This window comes from Dipodomys spectabilis, unplaced genomic scaffold (assembly GCF_019054845.1).
Source record: "Dipodomys spectabilis isolate Male_0828 unplaced genomic scaffold, ASM1905484v1 ptg000220l, whole genome shotgun sequence".
Taxonomy (NCBI): Eukaryota; Metazoa; Chordata; class Mammalia; order Rodentia; family Heteromyidae; genus Dipodomys; species Dipodomys spectabilis.
Genome location: NW_024870897.1, coordinates 1,215,557 through 1,232,804, shown reverse-complemented (window position 1 = coordinate 1,232,804; position 17,248 = coordinate 1,215,557).

Below are 17,248 nucleotides of genomic sequence, written 5' to 3'. Positions count from 1 at the left end.
CAGCACATAGCAGCACCCTTTGGGGTGAATTAGCACAGGGCACCTTTTGAAGGACTCAGCATATAGTACGTTGTGTAAGGGACACAGCACCCTTTAAAAAACCCAGCATGGCCCACTCTTCTCAGGGACTCAGCACATAGCACCCTTTGGGATGACTCAGAAAACAGCACCTTTTTGAGGACTCAGCACAAAACTCCATGTGGGAAGGCCCCAGCAAACAGCACCCTGTGAAGGACTCAGCACATAGCTGTCATTAGAATTAGGGTGCTTTCTTTAGCATCACCATTCTTCAGAAACACTTTACAAATCCTACAAGTTTACTTTAGTAAACCTGTGTTTTATGGGGCAGGGTCTTGAACTCAAATCTTGGGGCTCTGTCCCTGATCTCTTTGGTTCAATGCTAGAGCTGTAGCACTTTGACCCACAGCTCCAATTTTGTTTTTTGGGGGGTTGTTCTTTGTCAGATCTTATGGTGATCAGGAAGGCCATGTTGGGGTGTCTGTGGGCAAAGCCTCTTAGCTCGGCCTGGAGCTGACCTCTCCCTTCCTTGTGCCCCTGGCATCTGAGACTCCTGGAGCTCTCTTGGCCTAGGGTGGAGCAGATCTGCTCTGGCATCAGCACCCATGGTGAGCAAAAGTCCGTTTGTCCTTGGTCACTTCCCCCAATTGAAATCTAGAGGACAATGGCACGGCCTCTCATGTTCCACGTCTGGCCAGCAGGGGGCAGGAGTTGCCCACCATGGGGATTGTACCTGTGAGTTGTGTTTACTCTTTTTTTTATTTTTTTTTTATTTGTGAACATACTGTACAGGGAGGTTACAATTACATGGGCAGGATAATGCGTACATTTCATACCAAGCATTGCAGCCTCCTCCTTTGTTTACCCTTCACCTCTCTTCCCAGCCTCCCCCCTCCCCCCCAATCCCAATCTCTCCTTCCCCCCTCCCCCCCCCCCCCCCCGCACCGACATTGTAAAGCTCGTTATGGACATGAAAACTTTTACTTCTCATTGTTGCAACAGGTCCACCTGTATCCTTAAACAACTGGTTTTTCCCCATCTCCTCCACAAGTTATACTGACAGCAAATATAGTGAAAGCAGGGCTTATACTGTGGGGGAGGGACATACAAAGCAACAAAGAGATAATCTTATAAATGTGTTAGAAACACATGCATGAAAGAAAAAAACATTAAAATACATATCTAAGGGTTCATTTTCCTGACATCACATTATCTGACCTTTTCCGCTTGACTCATACATATACTAGATATTGCAAATAAGGGAAACCATGGGACCTATGTTTCTGTGGGCCTGGCTTACTTCACTTAATATAATTTATTCCAAGTTTTTCCATTTCCTAACAAATGGGGCAATGTCATTCTTTCTGAGTTGTGTTTACTCTTGATCCAAGCCACCTTGGACAGGAAAGTGCTTGAGATTCCTACCTACAATTAACCATCATAAAGCAAGTGGAACTGTTTCTCAAGTGGCAGAGTACTAGCTTGACCAAGAAAACTCAGGGATAGAGCCTAGGCCCTGAGTTCACACACACACACACACACACACACACAGACACACACACACACACACACGCACACACACGCACACACACACCACATGCATGCAAAATCAGAGATTTCTACACTGCAATCTTTGGGTATTCTCTACCTATTCCCCACTAAGCCTGATGGCTGTTGGCCTAGGTATTTGATGCCTACAACACCAACTGGCATCTTTAATTTTGGAGAACAGAATGGCTAGAAGGTGAGCCTTCCCCCATCCCAGCTCCTTGATTGGGTCATGGTCTATCCAGGCCATTTGAGACTCCTTTTACAGACTTGACAAAATGCCTTCAAAAGTCATCACAAGCTGGGCACTGGGGGCTCATACCTGTCATCCTAGATACTCAGGAAGCTGCGATCTGGAGGATCATGGTGCCAAGCCAGCTTGGGCAGGAAAGTGTGTGAGACTCTTATCTTCGATGAACTATCAGAAAACACTCAACTGGTAGAGTGCCAGCCTTAACCAATAAGAACTCAGGGACAGGGGCCAGGCCCTGAGTTGAAGCCAGAGGACTTGAAGAACAAATCTTTGTTGGAGGCTTTTCTTTCCTTTGAAAACAATTTATTGTTTGAGATAAGCATAACATGGGTCTCTTCCCTGGCCACCAATGGGCTATTAGATGTCCTTTGAATTCGGGCCCCTTCCCAGCAGCCTCTGCCCTAACTGACCTTCAGTTTACCCTTCCCATCACACTGCTGATGGAGGCCTGAGAGAAGGCTGACTGGCCACTTTTTCTGGTGGCTGACGTGGCTTTTGAGAATCAGTATGTCACATAGAAAGTCATCATCCACATCAGTCTACAGAAGAAAGAAAGGGAGCGCTCCTTGACCAAGCCTACCAGCTGTAGGTGGCTCTGGATGTGGGGCATCTGCTGCAGGATGTGCTCCACAGGGGAGTCATCTACAGGGTCGGGAACCCAGACCTCTCCTCTGGCAGTTTCCAAGCTGTCTTGAAGTTGCAATTCTTCAAAACCTTTCTGTTCCTCCCTCATTTTGCCCACCCCAGAGCCTGAGGCATCTGAAGCAGCTGCAGTGGTGGGGGCTCATCCTGTGCCGGCATCTGGAGCCTTCTATCAGCTCTTTCCCCTGCAAGAAGGAACAGCAGCTCCCCCAGCTCTCTTTTCTCCATCTTCTCCTGGGAGAGCCAGCACACGCGCTTGGCTTTCTCCAGACACAGTTCATCCAGGATGAACATCTGCTCTTTACACGCCATGAGAGACTCCAAGACAGTGCAGATGTGTGCCAACAGCTGGCTGCATCAATGGTGGTGCTCATCCGCTGGAGTATGGAAGTCCACGTCATCATGCAGGTCATGGATGAAGCAGATTTTGTTCTCGGATGCCCCCTGTCCCACTTCCCATCCCCACGCCTGCTCTGGTGGCAGCTCATGGGGCAGGAGGCCTGTGGTTCCAGCTCTGTCTGCCACTGAGCTGCTGTGTGGTGCTCCCTGCAAAGGGGTCACCACTCCTGCAGTGGGAGTTTCCCCCTGTGGATTTCAGCCTCTGAGAGTGCTCGCAGAGCCACATCCCTCTAGGTCTGGGGCATGTCTCCATCCTCTGCGATGCTCAATTTGTGGAGGTGTCACCTCCTCAACTTTTGCTTCTCCAGGGCTCACAACCTATGTTGTCATGCAGGACAATGGCTTCCACAATAACCCGCCATTAAAAAAATTAGCCCCCTGGTTTGCAATTCGTGCCATTTTTTCTGCCAGGCCTGGTATTTGAACTCAAGGTCTGGGTAAATATGCAGCACTGTGAGAGCAGGGAATCTGACCATGCTTGAAGACAAGAAAGTCAGGCCTGTTCCCTAGGTCTGAATTCAAGCTTCAGGCTGGGAAAACATACTCTTTATATCCATTTTAAACATAGGATTTATAATTCCATACAAATATTCAGTACATATTGTGTTTGGTGTAGTTATTCATTGTATTTCTGGTTTTATTAATTTATTTAGCAATTATTTTATTGACTCTGATGACATCGCTACCATTTATTACATTGTTTACATCCTATCACAGCATCCAGATTTGTAGATATGATATCCATCATGCCTGACACTCAGGACTCTCCCAGAAAAGGAAAACATGTGTCATACTCGGCTTCTTACTGCAAGATTATATTTTTGGCAGTGCTTGGATCTGAAGTCAGGGCCTAGCAGTCCCAATTCATGAATGGATGAGTGTGAGCACAGCAGCCTCTAGCCAATGAAGCTCTCAGGTGATTCCCAAGTGCTGAGATCCAGCCCCAGTTTTAGCCAAAACAGTGATAGCTGGATAGGCAGATGGTGGTATACAAATAAATACATATTGGAAAGGAGCACCAGATCTGTTTGTCTATGATTGAATGAAACCTACTATGTTCCTACCAACTTTTAGGCATTTATTATACTGCCACTGAAGGAATATTATTCTTTTTATGTTCAATAAACTATTAATTAAGATCAATCCGTATGATAGTATTATTGCTTCCAATTTTAGACTACACTGAAGCATGAAGTTCTCTTTCAATAGGTATTCCTATGCACAGGAATTAGCCTCTTGTGATCTCCTGCCATTGGTAGGTGTCAGGATCGGGATTTGAACCCAGGGCCTATGGTTGACAGGTAGGCCTATGGTTTCCCTGATAGCCCACCAGCCTTCAGCAATGGCTGGTCAGGTCCAATTGCAGCTGTGTCATTCAGAACCAAGATGGTCACCGTGTAAAGATAAAAAATGTAAATCCCCAGCCCTCTGCAGCTCAGCACTTTTTGTGGTATCCTACTTTTTTTTCTTCGTGCATGCCCTCTGGGCCTAGGATCCCAAGATCGGCTATGGGTCCAGAGATTGTACTCCAGCCTAGGGCGATTGAAGCTGAGGCAGTGTTGTACGACCTGAGTTCAACCCCTGTGTTGGCAAAATAAAGATTAAATTAAAAAATTAATTAATCATTTAACTAAATAAAAAATAAAGCTCCCTGGTTTGGAATTTCTGCCATTTTTCTTTCCTAGCCTGGAATTTGAACTCAGGGTCTTGGTAAATGTGTCGCAATGTGAGGGAAAGTTCAGAGTTGCCACTACTTGAGATCAAACCCTGTGCAAAGCCAAAAATAATAAGTTAAGTCACTGAGATCTGCAGGGGGAGTAGATATAGAGATGGGAGGGAAGGGATGGTATGGGGAAAACAAAGGAGGAGGCAACAATGTTCAATAGGAAATGTGCCTTGCTCATTTAACTGTAACCCATCTGTATGATATTTTTACAATAAAAAAATGAAAAAAGTCATGCTCAGAGAAGCCTTTTGGGGGTAAGGGAAAAATGTCTGAATAGATGTACAAAATTCTACACTGCTTTTTCTTAATATTCAGTATGGAACTGAATAAGCATAACTGCTTGATTTTAAAAAATTTAGTCACTGTCTTGGAACTGGGGGCAGTATTTCCATCATTGCTGGGATTTGATCTCACATTCCAGGTAACTCTTTTGCACCATGGGTGAATGAAAAACTCACTGTCCTGGAGGAAAAGAAATTCAGACTAGAGTTCTGAATGAAGGACCTGCAATAGAAAAAATATTTCTATATATGTGTAATATATTATATATTTACATGTGTATGTTTATTACATATTATGATTTTAATTGATTTTGTATTTATTTTATTTTATACATTTTATAGTTTATTGTATTTAGTATTATTATACACATAATATTTATTATGTTTTGTACATCTATTACAAAATTATACAAAATAAATTAGGTCATTGACTCGTTTTTCATTAATACTTTATTAAGTGTTGAAACATGATACATAATTAAATGGAGGCATTAGTCACAGTCATCACGTTTAGAGTCTCTCCCAAGTGTGAGCTTTTTCTTATTTTTCTTTTGACAACTTCCTAAGGGATTTCTTTAGATGATTTACACTCAGAAGCCTTTTCTTGAGGATAGGCAAGTTGCGGGATAAAATTTTAAGGGTGGGGCTGGGAATGTGGCTTATTGGTATAGAGCTTGCTCAGCATCCATGAATGCCAGGGTTTGAATACTCAGTGCCACATACTCAGAAAAACCTAGAAGCTGTGGAGTGGTTCAAGTGGTAGAGTGCTAGCCTTGAGAAAAAGAAGCTCAGAGACAGTACCCATACCCTAAGATCAAGCCCCAGGACTGTGAGAAACAATAGGCCAGATGCCAGTGGCTCACAACTGGATACCTAGCTTCTCAGGAGGCTGAGATCTGAAGACCACAGTTCAACTACAGCCTAGGCAAGGAAAACCTGTTAGACTCTTATCTCCAATGAACCACAAAAAGACCACATGTGGCACTATGACTCAAGTGGTAGAGTGTTCACCTTGAACTGAAGGGCTCAGGGACAGTGCCCAGGTTTGAGTTCCAGACAGACAACTGGAAAAAACTGAGGGTCAATCAAATTACTTTTCTTATTTGCTGATTAGGAGAACATTCTCTGGAAATGAACGCTGATGTACACCAGAATTGGAGTCAGAGCTCCAGGTTCAAGTGTAGCACATCCATATGCCCAGCCTCTCAGACTCTAGAATTACAACATTGTGTCCTACAGGGTTCTGAAAGGTCCATTGTTGAAAGGTTTAATATGCTCTCCAAACCCTTTGTGATGAGCCTTGACTTGTATTGTCAATGTCATTACAGTTCTGAACCTAGCAGAGCACCAGTACCTCACACCTGTCATCCTAGCTGAGGTCTCAGGATCACAGGGTGAAGCCAGCCAGGGCAGGAAAGTCTATGACACTCAGACTTCCACTGCTGAAATGTCAAAAGTTCAAGAGTTTCCTGTGTTTCCGTTGGTGATAAGTACTTGCACTCTAAATGTTCTTAGAGTTCTCCAGCTATAGAAGCAGGAAAGAAACATTATTGACCCATCCTGGGTTCAAATGAAGTTCTCAGGATCTGAGCCCTAGCCTTGTTAGCAGGAAGAACTCCAGGGTAACATTGTATTTGAAGGTAGAAAACAGTTACGAAAGCCCTTCTTTCCTCCTGACATCCAAACCAGATTCATCTATCATCTTTCTATGTATCTATCTATGTATCTATGTTTCTATGTATCTATGTATCTACTTACCTACCTACGTACCTACCTACCTAGCTATCTCTTTGACAGTTCTTGGGTTAAACACAAGGCCTTGGCACTCTCTGTAGCTCTCTACTACTTGAGCCACAGAACTAATTCTGGCTTTTTCTGTGTATGTGCTACTGAGGAATCGAACCCAGGTCTTCTTGCATGGTAGGAAATGACTATCAGTAATCCACATTCCCATCCCCTTCACCTTTTTTTTAATGGTAGTTTTTACATAAGTATGCTACCATTTTATGTTCCCAAGTTTAATTTTCTGAATATTGATTACTTCTAAGAAACCTCATCTTCTCTTTCCCTGCCTGGTTTGTGCTTGTTCCTGCATCGGCCTCAGTATAAAATGTAAATAAAGGCTGCTGAGGGTGACCTGCTTTAGCTGGATGGCTGCACAGATTGTTCTGTATGTCTGTTTGTTGCCAGTTCCAGATATTGAACTAAGGATCTGGGCACAGTCGATGAGCTGCTTTTGCTTAAGGCTAGCCTTCTACAACTGGAGCCATACGGCCTGACTTCTGGTTTGTTGGCACTGAAGTAGGAAAGGGAGCTCCAGGACTTTTCTGCTTAGGGTGACATTGACAATGATCCTCCTATCACAGCCTTATAAGTATCAAGGAGGAATGCTGAGAGACACTTGTGCCTGCCTTATCACTGGTCTTGTTGATGTTCTTGCACAGACAGGTGAGTTCCCTATCCTCAAGTTTAAGTGGTGGGAGCTGGAGCCCACAGTTCGAATCCTGATCCTGCCACATTCAAATGGCAGGAGAGCCTAAGAAACTCATTCCTATCCATATGAATACCAATGGAATGTGATGTTTGTCCTGATTGAATGGGCACTCCTTGAATCATTCTAGGATAAAATCAAACACAATTATATTATAGGACACTGATTGATTTTAATTAATAAATTATGAAGGATTTAAACAATCACATTCATTAAATGGAGGCAGGATGAAATACCTAAGAATTGGGCATCACATAGTATAGAGATGCCATTTTTTCTTCCAGCACTTTCTTTTTTTGTTGTTGTTAGTTTAATTTTATTTTATTTGAGAACATACTGTACAGAGGGGTTACAATTACATGGGCAGGATAATGCGTGCATTTCTTACCAAGCATTGCGGCCTCCTCCTTTGTTACCCTTCACATCCCATCACAGCTTCCCCCTTCCCCCCCCAATCCCAATCCTTCCCTTGCCCCTCCCTTCCTCCCCCTTCGCCCCCCCCCCCCGCACCGATATTGTAAAGCTCGTTTTGGACATGACAACTTGTATTTCTCATTGTTGCAACAGGTCCACCTGTATCCTTAAACAACTGGTTTTTCCCCATCTCCTCCACAAGTTATACTGAGAGCAAACATAGTGAAAGCAGGGGTTATACTGTGGGGGAGGGACATGCAAAGCAACAAAGAAATAATCTTATAAATGCATTAGAAACACATTATAGCCATTCTAATTGGGGTGAAGTGATATCTCAATTTTACCCCAGTTGCAATACGGCTTACATGATGACTTTTCTGGTTATATGTTTAGTTAGGTCTTGATATTTAGTTGTAGAAGTTATGTTCTTTCATATATTTATTTGTCAGATCAAAGAGGAAATGAATTCCTTGCCAGAGTCAACATCCATAGAAATGTTACATATGTATCCTGCAACTTTGCCAAAGTTTCAAATCAGCTCGAGTAACTTGGTTCTTTTTCAGGATCTAACTAAATAGGAGTGCAATTTTTTCAGTACTAGAAAGATTTTGACCACCATTTATTAAACTAGTATTTTCCAGTAACTACTTCTCTCTTTTCATGAGATTTTTATTTCATTTATATCATGTGTTGAAGTTTTCCTTTAGATAACCCACATTCAGTCTTCTACAAAGTGTAATTTGGAGTAGTTTATGTAGACTCATGTACACTGCTCAGATTGTATAGTTGCATATTTTTTTCTTGTTAAATCAGTAGGAATCAGTTTTCAATATGGATATTATTGGACTTATTCATTGCATTTTTGAATTTTTTAAATATGTCATGATTTTGTTATTTTATTCTTTTAATTTTGTGCCGATCTCAATTCTCATACAGTCACATTTGTTTTAAACAATTTTATCCATTCAAGGGATTTGCTATATTAGGTTCATCTAGATGAATTTAATTACAAATTAACACAACCGTATTTTTGAGACATAGTTATCTTTATGGCTGTACTCCAAGTTAACATATATTTGAGATATTTGTACTTTCAAAAAAAAACTGGACACAACATGTTTTTGTTCCTGGGGGAGTTCTACTTTGTTGGTTGTTTTTTCAGTTGTGGTGACTTCAACATATGTGTGCATTATATATAAATTGTTTTGTGTCTATATTTTGTTTCATATAACAGAAAGTACAAAAAGAATCAGTGATTGAGAACTTTTCCAAATTGAATTCTAAGAGAGACACTTGAAGCTTTGTGACAACTGGGAATTGGCAGGTCATCAAAGAGGAGGGTTAGCAGAATAACGGAGACGTTGTTTGCCATGATTTTAATTCTTCCTCCTCTTGCCTCACTATTTCTAATAGTGTTACTTCAAAGTCTTTAGTGGAAAGAAAATAATTTTGTCTGTATGAACTCAGAATTTTAGGTTCAGTTGGGACACACTAGACATTCATATTTCATTTTAACTTGAAAAATATTCTTTCCTTCGTTTAAAATCACAGATGTGAATTTAAAGTGCTAAAATAGCATCTACAAATTTATATGAAATGGTTCACTTCACACTATATGTAATATAGACTCTAACAATAATAGTGAGTAATATAGTATGTAATAATTGACTTTGGGGGAAATCAATTAGAGTGGATTTTTGTGAGATACTTAGTAATAATAAAACTTATATTTGATTCTATTGAAAAACTCACAGTTACATCTAAAAGTAACTCATAGTTATAAACTAATGCTGATAAAGTAAGATTGTTTCTTGGAAAAAGCCAGAAGTTTCAATAAGCTTGCTTTTTTAAAATTGTCTTGGATCTGCGCTTTGTTGACTCATGCCTGTAATCCTAGCTACACAAAAGTCTGAGATCTGAGGATAGTGGTTCAAAGCCAGCCTAGGCAGAAAAGTCTGTGAGACTCTTATCTGCAACATAACTCTTGAAAACTAGAAATGGTTCCGTGGCTCAAGTGGTATAGTGGTATCCTTGAACTGAAGAGCTGAGGGACAGTGCCAAGGCTCAGAGTTCAAGCCCCATGACCGACAAAATAAAAAGTGACATGGATTTTTACTTTATAATTTCATGATTTTTATTGTAAAAATACACACAGAGGGTTTACAGTTACATGAATAAGGTAATGAGTACATTTCTTATCAATCATTGTTGCCTCCTCCTTTGTTTCCCCTTCCCATCCCTTCCCATCTCCCCCTCTGCACCTCCCCACCCCACGCCAAAGTTATAAAGTTTGCTTTTCGACATAATATCTTGTACATATCATTGTTGCAATGGGTCACCCTGTATCCCTATTTGTTTTTCCCTTCCCCTCCCAAAATTATACCAATATCAAATATACTGAAAACAGGGGTTAAACCGTGGAGTAGGAACAAGCAAAGCAACAGAGAAATAATCTTATAAATACACTAGTAAAAAGAAAAGAAAAACAATTTGAGTCCTTACCAAGGGGTTCATTTCGCCTAACATCAACATATGTGACCGTTTCTGCTTGTCTCAGACATAAATTAGTTATTGCAAATAAGCGAAACCATGGGACCTATATTTCTTTGGGTCTGGTTTACTTCACTTAATTTTTTCCAAGTCTTTCCATTTCCTAACAAATGGGGAAATGTCATTCTTTCTGATGGAGGCTTAGAATTTCATTGTGTATATATACCACATTTTCTTGATCCATTCATCTACTGAGGGGCATCTGCGTTGGTTCCATAGCTTAGCTATGGTAAATAATGCTGCAATGAACATAGTTTGCTGGTAGTTTTAGTATGTTCTTGTTTATGATCACTTGGGTAAATGTCAAAAGTGGGATTGCTGGGTCATCAAGGAGCTCTATGTAGAGTCTTTTGAGGAACCTCCATACTACTTTCCAAAGTGGTTGAACAAGTTTACAATCTCACCAACATCCCATCCAGGATCTGTTATTATTAGAGTTCTTGATTATAGCCATTCTAACCAGAGTGATGTTGTATTTCAGTGTTGTTTAGATTTGCATTTCTTTTATGGCTAGGGAGGCTGAGCATTTCTTCATGTGTCTATTGGCGATCCTACTTTCCTCTTCGGAGAAGATTCTCTGTAAGTCTTTAGCCAACTTATTTATTGGGCAGTGGTTTCTTTGAGTATTTGTTGTTGGGGGATTTAATTTTTTGAGTTCCAGGTATATTTTAGATATGAGACCCTTGTCCCTTTTATGGCTAGTGAAGATCTTCTCCGAATCCATGGGCTTTCTATTGATCTTGCCAGCTTTGTCCTTTGCCATGCAGAAGCTCTGCAATTTCATGCAATCCCATTTGTCCAACCTTTCTTTGATTTGTTGTATTTATGGGTATCTATTAAGAAAATTTAGTCCTGTTCCAAGGATATCTAGAGTATCTCCTATTTTGTCTTGTAATGTTTTTAGGGTGTTTGCTTTGACTCCGAGGTCTTTGATCCATTTGGAATTGATTCTGGTGCGGGGTGATATATAAGGATGTAGCTTTAGTTTTCTACAAGTGATTAACCAACTTTGCCAACACAATTTACTAAAGAGGCTGTCTTTCTTCCATTCTATTTTTTAGCTCCTTTTTCCAAGATTAGGTGGCTATAGTTCTGTGTGTTCATTTTCTGGGTGTTCAATTCTATTCCATTGATCTTGAGGTCTTTTTTTGTGCAAGTACCAAGCTGTTTTGATTACTATGGTTTTGTAGTACAGTTTGAAATTTGGTATTGATATTCCTTCAGCACTGTTGTTTCTGTGGAGGATTGTTTTTGCTATTCGGGGTCTTTTATTGTTCCATATGAATTTTTGGATTGCTTCTTCTATTTCCTTGAAGAATGAGTTTGGAAGATTGATAGGTATCACATTGAATTTGTAGATAGCCTTGGGAAGTATTACCATTTTCATGATGTTGATCTTTCTAATCCAGGAGCATGGGAGGTTTTTTTTTTTTTTTTTTTTTTTTACCACTTTCTAAGTTCTGATTTGATTTCCTTTTAAAGTTTTCATCATAAAGAACCTTCACTTCTTTGATTAAGTCAATTCCTAGGTATTTTATTTTTTGTGGGGTATTATGAATGGAGTTGCTTTCCTAATTTCAGCCACGCTTTTCTCATTGTTGGCATACAGAAAAGTCATTGATTTCTGAGAGTTAATTTTATACCCTGCTACTTTGCCAAAGTTTTGAATCATCATGAGTAATTTCTGAGTGGGTCCATGGGATTCTTTAAATACAAGATCATGTCATCTCAAAGAGGGAGAATTTTACTTCATCTTTCCCTATTTGGATCCCTTTTTTATTTGTATCTTTTCTTATTGCTGTAGATAGTCATTCTAATACTAGATTTAAGAGAAGCAGACGGAGTGGACATCCTTGTCTCCTTCCTATGTTAAGAGAAAATGGCTTTAGTTTTTCACCATTAAGTATAATGCTGGCTGTAAGTTTGTCATATACAGCCATTATTGTATTGAGGAATTTTCCCTGGATTCATAGTTTTCCCAGAGCCTTCATTATAAAGGGGTGTTGGAGCTTGTCAAATGCTTTCACTGCATCTATTGAGATAACAATGTGGTTCTCACCCTTGCTCTTGTTGATGTGATGAGTTACATTAACTGATTTGCATATATTGAACCAGCTTTTCATCACTGAAATAAATACTGATTGATCGTTGTGTGTGAGTTTTGGATGAAATGTTGATGTCAATTGGCCAAAATTTTGTTGAGGTGTTTTACATCAATGTTCATCAAAGAAATGGGTTTATAGTTCTCTTTCTTTGATGAGTCCCTGCCTCGCTTTGGGATGAGGATTATGATGGCTTAATAGAAAGATTTCTGTAGCGAACTTTCTCTGTCAATTTCATTGAAGAGTTTTTGGTGTATTCGTGTGAGCTCTGGTTTGAAGGCCTTGTAATATTCCTTTTTAAATCCATCTGGTCCTGGGCTTTCCTTAGATGGGAGGTTTCTTATTGCTCTTTCTATTTCTATGCTTGTTATGGTCATGTTGCTTGATTTATCTCATCTTGGTTGAGTTTCTGCAAGTCGATATTAGCTAGGAAAATGTCCATTTCTGCCAGGTTCTCAAACTTATTAGCATAATGGTTTGAGAAGTATTCCCTTATAATGTTCTGAATCTTGGTTGTTTCTGTGGTGATGTTTCCATTCTCATCTTTGAGCTTATTTGGGTGTTTTGTCTTCTTTGGTAAGAATTGCTAAGGGTCTATCAATTTTGTTAAATTTTTTGAAGAACCAATTCTTTGTTTTGTTGATTCTTTATATGGTGTTTTTGGATTCTAATTCATTTAATTCTGATTTAATTTTAATTATTTCTTTCCATTTCTTGGATTGGGGTTTATCTTTGCTGCTCTTTTTTAAGGAGGTTCAGATGTCTTATTAAATTGTTGGTTTCAGATCTCTCTAATTTATTGATGTAGGAAATCACAGCTATAAACTTGAATCTCTGTACTGCCTTTGCTGTGTCCCAGAGGAGCTGGTAATTTGTGTGTTTATTTTTGTTGATTATCATGAACAGTTGTATTTCCTTTCTAATTTCTTCCATGACCCATTTGTGATTCAACAGTGTTGTTCAACCTCCATGTGTTACAGGACTTCATTTGTGGCTTTTGGTGTTGAGTTTTAATTTTATTCCCTTGAATGCAGTTTCTCACCCTTTACTGTGGTCTTGTTCATTTTCTATGTGTAGGACATCTTTAAGTATTTTTTGTACAGCTGGTTTGGTGGAGATTTAGTGTTTCAATTTTTCTTTGCAATGGACTCTTTTTATTTGACCTTCAGTTATGAAGGAGGGTTTAGCTGGGAACAGTATTCTTGGCTGATACTTACTTATCTTTAGGCCATGGCATACATCATGCCAGGCTTTTGCTTTATTCATCTCTGCTGAGAAATCTGAGGTTATTCTAATTGTTTTCCTTTTAGAGGTGACTGATCTGTTCTCCTTGACAGCTTTAAGGATCCTTTCCTTGGTATGAATTGATCCTGTGCAGATTACAATGTGACGGTGGGATGTTCTGTTCTGGTCTGGTCTACATGGGGTTCTAAAAGCTTCTTGTATTTGAATAGGCCTATATTTTGGCATGTTTGGGAAGTTCTCTGCTAGGATTCTCTTAAATAAATTTCCTAGACCATAAACTTCTGTCTCTAGGTGCTCCTCTACACCCAGTATCCTCACATTCGCCTTCTAATGGTCTCTTCCAAGTGTTGAATAGATCATATTTCTAGGATTTGTCTTGGATAATTGTATGTTCTTTCTCTATAATATCCAGACTGTCTTCAATCCCTGAGATTCGATATTCTGCATGGTCTAACTTACTGTCAAGTCTATCTACTTTGTTTTTTATTTCTTTTCCTTCTAATTGGTTTACTTTGATGGCTTCAAATTCTTTGTTGGAGATTTGTTTTAGATATAGTTTCAACTTTACTTGCTTAATTTGGTGTTCAGTGTTTACTCTCAAATCACTTAGTTGATTGGTTATGGTTTCCTTGGACTCCCATTCCTTATGTTGGGCTCCATTCATCATTCCTTTTGTGGTCTCTCTGAATTGTTTCAGCTGTCTGTTTATGGATTCCATGAATGCCTGTATTGATCTTCGTCTATACTCATCCCGCCCTCTCAATTCCTGTATTATACTTTGATAAGTTTCCTCACATTCACACAATTCCTGTAATTCTCTATGACTGTTTTTAGCCTTCTCATGTTATCCCTGTATTTCTCTTTAACCGTTCTCAACCGGCTTATGCAATTCTTGTTTTAATCTTTAAGTAGCTCCCTAATGCTCACAAGATTCCTGTATTAATTTTTGTTTGCCTCCTCTCGCTCTCTATCATACTCACACTGAGTCCTTTGCAAGTTTTCAATTATTTCATTCACCATGTTTACCAGCAGTGTTTGTAGAGCTTTTGATAACTCTCCTCTGAATTATTCATTAACTGTTCTGTCACCTGATTATCATGAGTGGGAGTTCAGACACCTGGACTTGCCATTTTTCTTGTGTTATTCCAGCTTATTCTGCCAATTTGGTATGAAAGTAACACCAATTTTGTGCTAGAATACTATTTTAAGGTAAGCATCAACCAGAGTCCTGTAGTCGCACAATCAAAATGGCTTCAAATACAATATAGTTCAACAGATACAATCTATTCAACATCAAACAACCATGGATTAATGGGTTACAAACAGCAAAGAAGGATTTGGCAAACCAGAAATTATTAGCTTTAGGTAGAAATGTGGGGAAAAATAAGACTAGAGGGATGTGGATAGATTAAAGGAGAGTAAATTTAACCAAGTCCTAATGTCTGAGAGGGAAATGGATTGGGCAGAATTATAGGAGAGATATTTTAAAGAAAAAATGGGAAAACAAAAATTCAAGTTTAAAAAGTGAAACACAATTTATGTAAGTTTAAAGAAATGATATTAAGAGAAGAAAAGAATAGGACAAGAAGAGGGGAGGAGAGAAAGGAGACATGAAAAATTAAAAAATAATTTTTTATATTGGTTACTAGAAAATTATGTAGATATAAAGAGATAAGACTGCTCGTAAAGAATTTAAGCCTAGGAGGTTGTGAATTGAGTAATAAATTTCTGTATTAATTATGTACAAAATGGGGGATAAGGTGTAATAATTGACAACAGGTATATATCTGGGGATGAGCAGAACAGCAATTAAGCCATGCAAAAAGAAAGAGAAAATATGAAAATATTAAAAAGGACCAAAAGGTCAAAAGATATTAAACACACATACACACATACACCAAAAAAAATTATGAGAAAAATATTTACAGAAAACACTTTAAAAATTCAAATTTAAAAAAATCATAAAAGAGTTCTTTGGTTTTTTGAGTTTTTTTAGGGGGGTGGGGAATGGGAAGAACCTGTATCTCCCCTGTGTCCATAACCAGTCTCCTCATTGAGTCTCTGGTCTGTTTGTGGTGTTTGGTTTTCCTATAGCTTGATTGGTTTCTTAAGTCAGTTTGTTTGGGCAGAAAATGCTCTGTGTTAGGCAGGATTTTGTGATCCTCCTCCCAGGCTAGTTCAATGGGAGGGAGATCTGCTTTGAGTATCCCAAAAGAGGGAAATGGCAATTTCCTCTAGTTTGGAGAAGCTGTGATGAGGCTAGGTTCTGGGTAGATTTGAGGCCTTTCAGCAAACAGTAGCTTTTCCCTGAGAGGCTAGCTCCTGAGACACAGAGTCCAGCTTTGAGCCATTCTCAGGATTTATGTTTACTGAATTTCAATTGTTTGTCTAGGCTTCTGTAGGGAGGGACAGACTCTGGCTCTGTTTACATGGTGAAGAAAGTCACTTCTCTGAGGGCCGAGCTCTCCCTGCCTGGGCGGGGTGACTTTCCCCTGGGTGGAACTGAGCCTGGCAGGTCCCTTCTAGTTCCTGTGACTTGCAAAATGACTCTTTTGTTTTCTTCCAAGGCCTGAGTTGGAGCTACCTGCTCAGTGGGGCCTTTGTCAGTATCAAAGATGGAGATTTCCAGTGGTGGAAGGGGAGATGGCTGGCATTCCCACCTCTGCTTCCTGAGAAGGTGTGAGTATTTCAGGGTTCTACTCCTGTCAGAATCTTAGTTCCTGGGCACTCTCTGGTCTGCAATCTGAAGGATGAAGGTATCTGCTCCTTCTCAGTTCTTGCTGGTGTTGAGTAAAATCCCCTGTCCCCTGTGTCTGGCACCTTTGTCCTGGGATCTCTCTGCTGTAGAGATGATGGCTATGGCCGCCGCTGCTGCTGCTGAAGACACAGCAGATAGCAAGTGCTCAGATCTGTCTCTTTGATTGGATTTTCCCTTTCTGGACACACTCTCTGTACTGTGATGGCACATTTGGTGTGATTCTCTACCCTAGGATTGTTCACTGGAACACTAAAACTGCTATCTATGAGAAAGCTTGTTTAGCTTCCAGCTTCTCCTCCACCATCTTCTTCAGAATTTCCTTAACACTTTATTATGACATGATATTGTGACATCATATTGACATTGTGATATTACTCTACCATTCTGTTTTCACACACCTATTATGACATCACATGTTAGAAAACTCATGGGTTTTAGGACTTCTATCTCCTTCCTTGAATTCTTTCCCTCATTGTAAACTAGTAGCAATTGAAATCAGACATGTGATTGTAATATTACAAACTCATAATGACATCACTATTCCATGGGTGACCTCATGACCACAGTGATATCCCAGACCTATTGCATCATCACATTGCCATTGTGACATCATCATCACATTGTGACGTTTTAATCAGTTATGACCTCTTAGCATCTCTGAAACAGCATATGGCTTTTGTGACAAAAAAATTCAGTTGTTTACCCATGTATTCATTGTGGTCTAACAATTGAGATCAGTTATACCATTGTAATATTACAAACCCTTCGAAGCAGAATCACCAGTGTGACATCATTAACCAGTCCTCTCCTCATAACTTTGA